This window comes from Aphelocoma coerulescens, chromosome 1 (genome assembly GCF_041296385.1).
Source record: "Aphelocoma coerulescens isolate FSJ_1873_10779 chromosome 1, UR_Acoe_1.0, whole genome shotgun sequence".
Taxonomy (NCBI): Eukaryota; Metazoa; Chordata; class Aves; order Passeriformes; family Corvidae; genus Aphelocoma; species Aphelocoma coerulescens.
The window spans coordinates 97,319,498-97,332,858 of NC_091013.1; the positions used below are offsets into that span (position 1 = coordinate 97,319,498).

A 13,361-nucleotide genomic window follows, 5' to 3' on the forward strand; every position below is an offset into this window, starting at 1 on the left:
CATGGATGCTGTATTCCTTGTGGTCTCAAGAACAGTTTCCCTTCCATAACCCTACTGATCTCATCAAAGGATGCTGGGTACTCAAAACATCGAAAAAAGATAAAATATTCCATATTTGCTCTCCATTATTTAATTCACAAAAAAGTGTCACTTATAGCGAAAATGTTTTAAAGTAGTACCTCTAAAAATTGAGAGCCACAGTCCTTGGCCATTTCTTCATTTAAGCCTTAGTAGCTTCCCCTCTTAGAAATGGTGGCTGACATTTTATTCAGTAGATATCTGTAGCTGAAACACTTGCAGACTACAAAGAGTAGCAAAAGCTATCATTACAAATGGATGTTTTTATTGGTAGACATTTTGAGACTAGGCAAAAGGGAGTAGGAAAGCAGGTGGAAAGAAAACAAAGTAAGTCCACAAACAAACAAAACACTACAAATCACAACAGGACAAGAGAAGAATCAAGCAGTGACATAACCCTACTGGATTAGTAAAAACAATTCTGTCTTGATTGGAATTCCATTTTTCTTTTTTCCTTTGTAGTTCCATCAGACAACCATTAAAATGTTTAGCTGCATCACTTTCACAGGTACAAGTTATAAAAGGAAGTTTATCAGGGTATCGAAGCACACAGTGCAAATTAAAAGGTAAAACCAGGAGTATTTTGTACTGTAAAAACAAATAAAGAAAGGGAAACATCTTCTGTATACTGCAAAATAACCCCAAAACAAATTGATTCTGTATGTTTAAACTGGCATTTAACTTCCACTGAATTGAAATTGTATTTTGAACCCCAGAGAACTGTGCACTAGTACATGTGCTGGAGAAGAGATGGAATATTCCATGTGAGGAGAGACTTTGCCTACATCCCAAAGAGCTACAGACAAATCAAAACCTTTCACAATGATATAAATGCAAGATATAGATTAAAAGGAGAGAAAGAAAGAAACAGCTTCTGAACTTGGAACACTTTGTGGAACTGACTTTTAATTGCCCAAAACAGCAATTTTTAAAGCTATTGCAGGAAGCAATCAAGTCCCATACATCAGCTGAGGACAAGACCCTCTCAACTCTAGAAATATGTGGTAGTACCCAAAAAATGGGGGGGGGGGGGGGGGGGGGGGGGGGGGTAGAGAGAGAGACAAAGAAAAAGAGAGAGAGAGAGTGTGAGAGACAAAGAGAAAGAGAGCAAAAGAGCAAGAAGTGAGGTGTGGGGCTAACACCAAAGATGAAAATGGCTGGAATTAAAAGTCCAGATACATCCTTTATCTCTGAGGCATGAAGGGACAAAATAAAAGGGAGGCATATAAACTTTATGCACAAACTAAGGGGGAGTCAGTGGAGGGATATATTAAAAAAATTAATGTTGCAATATGCCATCTTATAATATTACATTGAAAACCACACCACTGTGTGTTGTTACTGTATTTGGCCAAGTGCACTACTGTGTTTAATTTGAACTTTGATTACAATAAATCACTTGATACAGAGAGGCAACCAAGTGACTCACAGTCCCCTCTGAAATCTTACCATATTAAAATTTTGACTGTAGAAGGAACACAGTAACCAAAATCTATGTACACTACACCAGAGGAAGGGAGCAGAAGCATTGAACAGAACCTCCCAGGACTCCTTGGTCATTTGTTACACACGAACAGCAACTTTGCCGTGCCAGCAGTTAGGACTGTTAGAGCAGCAGATAAATTTGGGGCAGCCTGCATCAGACACAGCAAACCATGGGCTGCCCAATTTTCTAAGGAAGGCACAGACGCTCTGCACACCTGAGCACGATTAAGTCTTACTGCTTATGAAGAAGAGAGTCAGTGTTGGCAGAGCAGTGGCTTGAAGGGGAGGGAGGCAGTTGGAGGGGAAGCATAAACCTGTTCCTGCTCACTACCAACAACATTATTGCAGGCACCAGTAATGAGGTGGCTGGGCTAGAAGGGGAAAGGGATACAGGAGCTGGAGTGCTTTATCAGCTCCAAGACCAATGCTGGTTTTGGCACTATTTTCACTCTAGTGAGTTACAAACAACAAAAAAACCCAACCAAGCAGGTGCTAGCAATCTGAGAGACCACATGCCAGCTACAGCTGCTTCAAACTGATTCAATTACATCTGCCTGAATAGTCCCAGGACACTGAATCCACTGAAGGGAACCACAGGTCCAAGGGAGATCCAGTGCTTGTGGGATCTTAACACTCCATTAACTTAAAAGTCGAAGCCCTCCCAAGGGAAATTGAAGGAGGGCATTCAGACAGGATCTGAACCATATGATCACACTCAGACTAGGACAAGATGGAAGACAGCATATGCATGACACTGGGATACACAGTAAAAGCCCATTGGAAATAATGCCTCAAAATTTTCCTGAAGCAGTCCGACAGCACTGCCTTGTTTCTCAAAACACTGGGTGCAGTACATTTGCTTGAACATGCTCTTGGGATTGGGACTTCACTCCAAACCTTGTTTGTACAAAAAAGGGCCAAGCAGCTGGGAAATTCTGGAGTGTAGTGTGTCCTCATTAGCTTCCATCTGCCATCAGAACTCAGCTCATGGCAAGTTTGGCTAAGTCCTGGTGTTCTCAGGTCCAAATCTGGGTCAGTTTTAATTACACTATACAGAATTCAGTGTGCAGTTTTTAAATCCTTATTATACAGCGCAGAAGAACGGGCAGCTCTCCAACTAATCAATTTTTTAAAAGTACATATATAAAAATTTTAAACCAGGCTAGACAGACAGTGGGTGGAAGAGAAAAAAAATGTATAAGCGAGTACAGGGGTTAGTTAAGAGAACTGTTAGCAAAAGTGGGTCACCAGCAAGTTCTGCTTTAAAACTTCAAAGGAAGGGGAAAAAGGAAAAATCTTCATTTTTTAAGACACTGAAACTGATGTGCAAGATGTATACAATTCATACTGCTTTTAGAATCAGCATGGGTTACACACAATAATACTGCAGCCAGATTTTTATGATGGGGAAGATGGATTGTCTTGTGGCTACAGGACAGGCACTGGCTGACCTATTCCCATACCTTTAACTGTGTTATTTCCAGGGTTGGGAAAGGCCTTTTCCCAAAGGGCAAAGCCTTTAGCCTACAGGTACAGAAAAGGTGTGGTGGTTAGAAGTACAGTTCAATGGCATTCTTGAAGGTGACAGGGAAATGCAGGATGTTAGTCTAAATCCTTACCTAATTAATGTGTTTTGGACTACTTCAATTGCTATTTATTTCCTCTTTTTCTATGCCATCAAATAGCCATCAGCCAGGTCAGGACTTGAAAAGAGTTTTGCTTGCCAGGTTGCTGGCAAACAAAATGACAGAGGCACAGATAGCTGCATGTTTTTCACTGAACAGACACTTGGGATAGGATAGCACGCCAAATCTTATCTATGTAAATTGGGCTAAAATCTACTCTCAAAGTCAACAACCAGAATCTGCCCTGTTTAGAATCTTTGTCAGATGCAAGGGAGCAAGTAGAAGTCTTCAGTGACAGCTACCGACATAAAGATAGCTCAGAAATGGAGAGGGATGATCAATGAGCAGAGTAAATAGCAATGAAATGATGGATGCTTGTTAGATGAGCATAATATTCTGCTTTCTCCTACACAAAAACTACACCTTCAAAGATTTCCAAGTTTGCTTTAACCATTTCTATGAAAAACTCCTGTTAAAAAAAGACTCCCCTTCATGCAGCTTGTTAGCATTGTCATAGTTTTCATCTCAGAACCACAACATAGCAGAAACACAACACAATCCTGCACTCTCCCTTGTACTTCTTCACTTGGTGGCTAATCCATACATCTCCAGCTCCTAGATGAACCTAGCACATTCTGACACAGGAATTTCAGGATCAACAAAAGCTATGAGGCTGAAGTAATCACTCAATGCTCTTTATTTGAAAGGAAGCTTTGTCTTAAAGGTAACTGCCCTCTCTCAGATATGGCCCCACATATACAAAAATCAATACATTCAACATATTACACAACAATCCACACAGAAATAAAACAAACAAACAAACCCAAAACAACCAAACAAAAACAAATCAAAAAGCCCCACAACCTTACCACAGGAGCAGTACAATCTTAGGTGTGCCCAGCTTCTCCATTTCAGTACCTAGTTCACAAATGGATGAGTTTTTTTTCCCCACACCCCCTGACTGGTCTCAAGCTCTATCCCCCAACTGGGCCCACTTGTATTAATTAGGACAATTAGCTTCAGTGTCTTCAAATAACTCTCAATTTAGTTGAGCCTGCATTAAAAAAAAGCAAGTTGAAGCCACAAACAGACTGGGCAAGATAATATTCTGTTACTGAAGAAGAAAATTGCCCCATGCAAATCTGTTTTCTGAGGGCCTGGTTTCTTAGTAGAACGTTTTGCTACGAAGTTTCAATGCAGATCAGTAACAGAACAAAAGGGAGCAGGAGAATGATAACACAGCAAACACTAGTAAATTTAGCCCAGATAGTATCATTGTAACAGAATGATCACATTCTGTAACAGATGTGAAATTTCAGTGCCCAGAGGTGGACTATTCTCTATTTTAAGGCACTGTTGCTGCAGTTGGGTGTGTCTGATGGACTGTTTGAAGACACAATCCACCAGTGACTAGGCAGAATGGCCAAGCTGTGAACGATACACAAAGAAGAGTGGAGTAACAATGCTATCGAGTGCTGCACATCCTCTGAAACACCGACAAGGAAACTCAGTGATGGAACAGGCTGGCTACAAAAAAAACCCCAATAACAACAACAAAACCCAACAAGAGGCGAGAATACAGGGTGAAAGGAGAGGTTCTGCCCATGCTCTCAGCTCTAGAGGCAGACTTTTCTTTCCCTTCCTACCTCTAAAATCGTGTTTGGATGTGACCCAAGTCAAGGTTGCTGTGACTCTTCTGTCTTCAGCTCATAATGCAGCCACTTCTGAGCTGTCTGTTGTCACACTGGCTGGCTCAAGGTGTATCTGCCAGTCCCAAGTTCTGATCACAGAGCCTATGGAGGAGGCCATTGATTGGCATTTCCTGAACAATCCACACTGTTCTAGCATAACAAGGGTCCCAGTGAAGCACATCATCTTTCTACAGTTCTTTTCACGAGGAAGCAGTGAAAGATGTGTCGTGGTACATGAGTGCAGATATAATCTACAGCAACAAAGCAAGGATGCCATTCTGAGACAGGGGACATTTATTGCAGACTGTTAGCACCTGGGGATGTTAAAAACATAGGAGTATTTTACAGAATGAATCCTAACATGGCGGTCACAAGTTAGAAATTAAAGAGAGAACCTTGTCAGACATATTTCCACTAGAATTTCATGCTACTGTATTCATCTTACTGTACCTACATGCAGCATCTCACAAAATCCTCTTTTTGGGGTCTGTCCTTTCCACTGCATCAGCTGGAACACCTGAGACAATAGTATGATTTATAAACAGAATAAATCTCTCAACTTTGTTGTACTTGGCTGCAAGAGCTTTAAGTCATATCCTTAACATCTGAATGCCATTTTTCTGTTGCACTTTATTTTTGAGTGGGTGTTTTTGGCACTATACAGTTTATGTAAAATGAAGCAGTACATAAGAAAATGCAACACCTATTCTCATGTGTTTCATAAACATCCAGCCCCTGACTCATGTGTGCTATGCAGCACAGTTGTTGTTGCCAGCTAACAACATGTTCTAAACTGACAGAATAAGTCCTACAGATTTCACTTTTTTTGAATTTTAAAACTAGGGGAGCCATATTAAGAGGAATTTGACAAATTAGCTGCAGAGAAGGAGGAAACCTGCAATTTTCTCACTGCAATGGTGAGATGGTATCAAGAACAGTGCTAAGCAAGGCCAACCAAAGGGACCACATATACTTTACTAAAGAATAATCCTCTTGTATGTTGTTCCTGAATAAAAACTGAGAGTCCCTACTAAAGTGATGTCAATTGCAAGTTTTATGGTCCTGCCTGCATGACAGAAGACAGCAAAAACAGCACACAGACCTACACACATATCTCAGTTTATTTCTTTCTAGGATTTGATAGCCAAACTAATGTCAGAAGATGAATTCAGAAGGCCTTTTATGGCAAAACAGATTATAATCCAAGTTTAAATCCGAAAAGGAAATGACAACAGAAAAACACAGGGATGAGCATGAAAAGAAAGTTTACAATGTAACTGCTTTTGTAGAGTAATATGAGATAAACACCAATTATCACAATTTTCTAGATGAGGAAACAAAAAGCTCTGATCACAAAATGAATCAAGCCGCTCATGCTGAATGTACATGATTATGTCATATTCTGGTTTCTATTAATTTTATCACATTTACCCTCAGGACCTGACAAGTAGTGCTTTCTATATTCAGATAAAGAAGACAACAACAATAGATAAGCACTGAAGCATGCATTTGGAGCATGGTTCAAATGAAAACCTACCATGCCCACATCACATCCCTTTGCAGATCAGAGAGACAAGCTCAAGAGCATGTCCCTGACTTTAGCCAAGGCAGTTTCTCACTGTACCTGTGAGCAGGACAAATGAGAAGTCTTGCTGCCTTGCACTAAATCTTTCCAGTTGCTGGCAAACCACTGGGCAGGCATTTTCTGAGCAAGTGGTTATATATCTTATACATACATATACGTATGTATGTGTTTGTTACATTATCTTTTCATTAAGTGGTCCTTGATAGTTTTTTTTCATGAGTGTATCTAATTTCCTTAGTAGGCAGACTTCCTTCTGCTTTTTCCTCATCTTGGGTTAATGACTTCCATTGTCAATATTAGCACTGTGTGTCTAGAGGAGATTTTCTGGAGCTGCAGAAAAGAGATCAGTCTATAGATCACTCCTTCTTGGTTAAAACTGCAGAGAGTAAACAGATCTCAGACAATGGCAGATCTGTTCCCATCTCATGATGTAGATTTCAACAGACTGTAAGGATGCTGTAGCTTTGTGGTTTGTTTAACTAGATTTATCAGATACTAACTCCTTTTACAAGAGCAAAGAGATGCTTTATTGAGCCAAGAGGCACAAACTGAGTAGATATGAAGATGAAATGGTCTGGATTTGCCAGTCAAACAGTGTGACTGCATCTGCTGCTTGGATGCTGCCTAAATAGGCCAAGATCAAGGTTGTAAGGATTGATTTGATCCTGATCCCTCAAAGTAAATGAGACCCAGAAATCAAAGCTCATAATAAAATTTAAAATTATCCAATCAAGTCATCTTGTATTTCCCCACTGTAATGCACATATAATGTATGCATGTGTCTGTGTGTACAGTTTCACACTCAAATTCATCTTATCTCCTGCATTTCTATGTCCTACCATTGCAAATACACTCTGAAAGAACAAAATTGCTGGAAGAAAATAGAATGCATTGGAGCAAAGAACCTGTGTGCCACCGTTCTCCTTTTCTAATCAGCAAGCACCAATTCACACCTCCTTGCCTCGCCTCCCTGCCCCTTTACCAACGAGGAACTCACCTTACATCTCTATAATGCTTTCCTTGGCCAAGTCTGCAACCCCAGGCAGCCCAGCCTCGACTGCAGGCAGCAAAGGCAGCGAGCTCAGCTCAGAGTTTGACATGCTTGGTGCATGTCACATAACACAAGCAACCTGCTAACGAGCTGCTATGTGCTCTCTCAAAGTCACAGCTGCCAGCAACAATTGAGCAAGTGCAGCCTAGCTTTTCAGGATTCCTGCCTGTTGCCCAGGAACCACACAAAGCACTGGAGATTTTAAACAGGTGCAAACAGCGGTTTTCTCCCATGCCTTGTCCTCCAGCACATTAGACTGCACAGCGTCTGCAACAGCAACACAAGAAGAACCAGAAAGCAGGAAATGAACTTCCAAAATGTGATCAGAGTTCCTACTGATAATGCAACACTGATGACATGAGAAAAACAGATTGTACAAAGCACTATAAGCAGATGCAGGAAGGCTTGGTCAGGCTTGCCTTCATGAAACCTGCTTTTCCCAGAAATATGACTCTGTGTTATAATTCTGGCTACATATTTTTCTAAATTTGTCAGTGTTTCTCACCTGCAAAATATTTTGTTAATGTAAGAGGTAATGTTTCTGAACAAGCAATGATTCAGAACACGTAATGAGCACCAAAAATAAATGAAAAGCGTGTATTTTAAAGCTTACTTTTATAATAATTTGATAGCTGCATAGGAATTTTTAATGCACAAAACTGCCTTTCAAATAAGCGTCTTAAAAAGCATAATACAAATCACATACATTATAGAATTGTGTGTATGTACAGAAATTCTATAATGTACCATCTGTTTACAGCTCGCTGCTTAACATTATAACCTTGTACATACACAGCTCAGTGCATAGGTGGTACCGTAGGTAAACACAAATTGTATCTCCTGAACTGAAAATCTGTGAGTCAACTTTTAACAGGCTCGTTAGAAAAGACTGCACCAACTCCAGAATGCTTTGTTTTGTCAATATTGCCTACGCTGTGTTAAGGTCATCAGTACGAGTTTGCTATTAGCCACGTTCCCACATTGGTAATCAGGCAAATTCCCGTTAATTTCAGGCAGAATCTTGCCTGAATTGGAAGGGAGCAGGAACTGGTTAAGGCCATTAACCAGACGGCCATGGAGATCTAGCGTTCTCACGTTGTGATCAGCTGCTCTACCTGCCACTTACAAGCCCACTCACTAGCCCACGCACAGGTCAAACCTTGAGCAAGGCTCTTCTGCTGTTCCTTCAGAAACGTAATGTTACAATGCTGACATGCATGCTAAGGGCTTCTGTCTAAAATGAAAGCACTCAGATAGGTTTTACCTTCCCTTTTGGATCCAGCTTTTCAGTTGGGCGTGAGGCTGAAAAGGATAAAGAGTTCTCTTGTACAGACGCCAACAAAAACAAAGGTAAACTTAGAATTTTCATTAACTGTAAATTACAAGAGCAAACAGAAATAAGGATTGATGTGAGCAACAGGGAATGCTAAAGCTTCACCAAATGTAATGTGTAATGCTTCAACCCAAACATATTTCGGGATGACTGCCAAGAAGATGGGTATAAATGTGGGAGGCTTAGTAGAGTACAGTTTGAGCTAAAATGTGTAAAGTTTTCACTTGTGCTAAGGAAACATTCGTAGCTAGGTAAAAACAAGGGCTTATGAAAAATCCAATTTTACATCTAATCTAAATTTCCCTGGGCAAAGCAACTGCTCTCTTCCTAAACTGATCCTCAAGATAGCTGGTGGTGGCATATAATTATTGTGGATAGTATTGCCATGGGCTAGGCACTAGTTGAATACTGTAAATTCTAGAGGTGTGTCTTATCCAGCCTTATGTGGTTTGATGTATTCATCTAAACCTGAACTGGAATTAGTCATCATGATGCTTTTGTTATTTAGTGGTCCAATGACATCTGTACAACCAGGAGACAGAAGCATTGGCTCTAAAAAGTTTTCTTGTGCTATCTTAGTTTGCACTGTTACATGTTAGCTCTTCTGATCTAGAAGCTCCTAGTGGTGAAGGATAAAGTATCCCTAATCATCAGTTTCTCCACTGAAGAATAGTTACAATGTCCTGCATGTTTTTGGGGCTGTAGGGGAAAGGGCATTAATAACCCAAATAATCTCAATTTGCTGCCAAACATCCCCCAGCAGAAGAAGGTCTACATGATTGAGGTTTAGTTATCTACTGTCAGAGCTGTGCCTCAACAGTAAGAGTAGGAGGTTCTTCTAGCTCTACTAGAAGACCAGTTCATTAACTAGGATTTAAGTTTACTTTCAGTAAGATAAACAATGGATAATTCTAGTAAAGGCAAGAGACTGGACAGTAAAAGGCTATAAATGCTATAGAAATTTTCAACACAGGCTCATTTCTCACCTTTTCTAAAGCTACTTTTGTCTTGAGTTGATAGACCAATTATTTCCGGAAAAAAGTCAGTGTCAGTAAAGCTTCTTACTTGTTTTATCTGCATAGACTTCAGCTTACATAGTAATGAAGGTCCAAGAAGGCATTTTATTGGCTACCACTTCAGCTTTATTCATGTGATTGGTTCCAAAATATTTAGACAGCAACACAAGTTACTTCATGTTTGTTTCTCCATGTTAAGTTCAGGGTACATCCTTCCTGAGATGATGCATTTCTTAGGTTTTCCAGATCTGCAGCTGACAGGTACTGACAAACTTTGGATTCCCCTTTATGCACCTCCAGTTCCACAGATGTGAAAGTAAGAAGTTCCTATTGAAACACGGTACAAGAATCATTCTAACAATACTCAGTGCATCCCAGTACTTGGCACATATACATGACCCTCTGATAAAGAGGTGGTGACAACAGGAGCTTATCCTATCTAAAAGAGAAAAATCTGAAAAGATACCACCTATTCATTCCATTGATCCACATGCAGATCTATTCAGCTGAGAGGGCTGAAGGTGACAAGCAAACCCTAGGAATATATGCACATAATGCTACTTGTCATCAGATGTAGTAACACAGCCTCCAGTGGCAGGGGAAACTGTGTCTTTCCATTCACTGGAGAATGTCTTCCTAAAGGCTAACGTTGGCATGAGAATGATGAGAACATTTAGGAAGGACTCAAATGTAAATGCAGCTCAGATTTGTTCCTAATGGCTTAATAGCAGGCAAAGACATTTCTCAGGGTGTCCAAGAACAGAAAGCACCCTACAGAAGCTGCAATAGAGTTTAATGACAACAGTGATTCAAGAAAGTCTCTTTAAGCAAGGATCCTTGACATTATGGAACAGGCCAGGATTCGCTGTTTTGGCAGTTACTGTGTGATGAAGTTGTGCTTTCTGTAAATTGAAACTTTCCTTCAAATTACATCAAGTGTGTGCACCTCAGCAAAGCTTTGAGGAGTCTGAAAGAAGAATGTATCCTTTTCTGCAGTGACTTCTGCAAAATAAGAAACTGGATTAACCACAATCTTCACTGGTGCCAGCCAGACCACAAAGTGTACCGTCAACACTATGCTTGTAAGGTAAAAGTTGTTGTAATTTTAAAAGAATATCAATTATACATTGTGCCCCAGAAGTACTATAACCTTACTTCAAATTTCTTACAAAGTATGTCTTCTTGCACTCCTATATAATACCAGAATAAGGAATATTAGATTACTTTCTAGGAGTTATTTACAAAATTCTAGGATCTTCTAAGCAGATACAAGCTAATATTATTATTCTGAATAGCAGTACAAGCTGCCCTCCATCCACAGCACCATGCAGGCTGTCGTTTTTGTAGTTAGGATGCATTTTGCAGCAAGACTTAACTGTTCTTTCAAGTGCACTGTACTGTTAGTTGTTGTCACAATTATTTATAAGTGGGGACATCTATCTCCTACTAACCTTCTGTTCTGGTCCAATATACAGGAAACAATTCTGAAGCATTAAAGTACATTTATAAGAATTTAAACTCAATATTTCTTAGCTAGATTCTGCCCCCTGGTTTTGACTCTAATCTCAGGCAAGTCAAAGATGGCTTTCAATCTTCCACTCTATTGTGGGGCTTGTGTGCATGAAAATCTAATTTTGATGAAAGGTCAGGATAGAAGATGAAGATGTTCAGCTAAAGAAAAGGGTTTTCAAAGAGACTTGTAAACATGAGACCACGAGTTGGGTTTCTTTTTAAAATGTATCATAAAGGTACTGTAGCATTCTTTAACACAGAGAAGCAGCAGAATAGTGCATGAAACCCTCAATGCCAAGAAATAATCCATCCTTATTTTAGCCGTGAATTATCCTACAACCTTGAGAAAATTACTTAACTGCTCCGTGTTTCAGTTTCCCCATCTATCAAATGGGGACAATGACATTTTGTAAAACCACTCTAAGATTCTTTAAAAAATATGAATCATTTGGAAACTTGTAAAGTACATGCAATTTCTAAAAAATAACACTGAGAATATAAGAATAAATACTGCTTTAAACATTTGGTGCAATATTTTAATACAACTTGTACCTTTCTTGTAAGTACAATATTCTCAAGAGTTTACAATTACCAGCATATAGGATTTGAAGATACAACCTGCTTTAAGTTCAAACTTCCAACTGTTGTTTGAAACACAAATATTTTCAAGGACCTCAGTAAAAGATGGATTGGGTCCTATATTTTTTTCCTAAGACAGGCAACAGTCCTCCAGCTGAGGCAGCACTGGATTCTTTGAAACCCACAATAATCACCAAACTAAAAGAAAAAGAGGTTAACATTGTGTCCTGCCTCCCCAGCACTCTTTTCAACACCTGCATAATACAGATGCCACAGAAGACTCATTCTTTCTTTGAAGTACAGGAAAATATATTGTGGTAAAAGACTGAGTGTCATTCAAAGCATCCTTTGAAACCTCTTAAAAAACTGCATCTGAGCTTTGTATCTGGAGAGGTTTTAATGATTAGTTTATTTTTCTGTACTTTTAGAGCACATAAGAGAAAATTCATTACATGTTTAAAACTCAACAAACTTTGCAGGCTTTAGATATTCAAATACCTCTACTTCTGAAAGTTTACCCTGCTTAAATGTATATTTGTAGGGTGTGATCCAAAAGTGGCTGGACATAATATTGTAGGTCTAATTCCAAGTCATCAATCAGTTTGTTGGCATTTCAGTGTAGAAGAGAAGTGTTTCCTCAATTTTGTCTTACAAGAATGGATCACAGAGTTTTTTGAATAACCTACCTTACAGATTGGACCAAGCATGGAAACTGCCGGGCCAACAAGATTATATTCTCTGGACATTGCTAAGATTGTATTCTCTGGACATTGTTAGCAATCAAAAACAAGATATTAGAAGTGGGGATGGCTCACAAGTTTAGAGACAACACTCATTATAAACCAAAAGCTACAATACTTACATTACTGAGGGAGAAAAAAGTTGGGGAGATTCTACAGCCATTTCATCTTTAATAAGTATTTCATTCACTAACTTTGAACACAGAGAAGAGGATTTCTATCCATCATGTTATTCAGTCATATTTATAGAAGATAAAAACTTACAGGTATTACATTAGGTATAGTCACCTTATCTCCAAGTAAAAAATGACATACATAGTTGAATACAAAGGCAGCAAACTGGATTTTCTTATCAAGATTGACATAATACTTGAATGCAAACAGGACAGCTAGATAAGAATTACAAAAGACATTAAAATCCCCCCGGTTTTAGGCGTGATTGAGAAAGCAACACCAGAAATATAAGCAAAAGGGAAAAAATACAATCATCCAAATAAATATTATGTTAAAAACTATATGTGGCCCAGAATCTGTGAAGACCTCTGAAGAGATATTGCCAACTAGAAGAACAGGAGTGAGGTGGGATGCTCTCAGATATTTAAGAGCATAGAGCGTGGAACAGAGTGCAAGAACACAAATGTGCCCGCAGAGGCTGTGTTAGAGCTT

The 13,361-nt window shown here is 39.3% G+C and overlaps 1 long non-coding RNA gene across 4 annotated transcripts in view; it reads right to left on the reverse strand.

The window, feature by feature from the left end:
• LOC138112790 (uncharacterized) overlaps window positions 1–13,361 on the reverse strand; it is a 397,150-nt gene that overhangs the window by 310,856 nt on the left and 72,933 nt on the right. For all 4 annotated transcript variants that reach the window (XR_011151840.1, XR_011151838.1, XR_011151849.1 and 1 more), the window contains exon 3: window positions 4,058–5,193. This is a non-coding gene — a long non-coding RNA (uncharacterized lncRNA). The remainder of the gene's footprint in view (window positions 1–4,057; window positions 5,194–13,361) is intronic.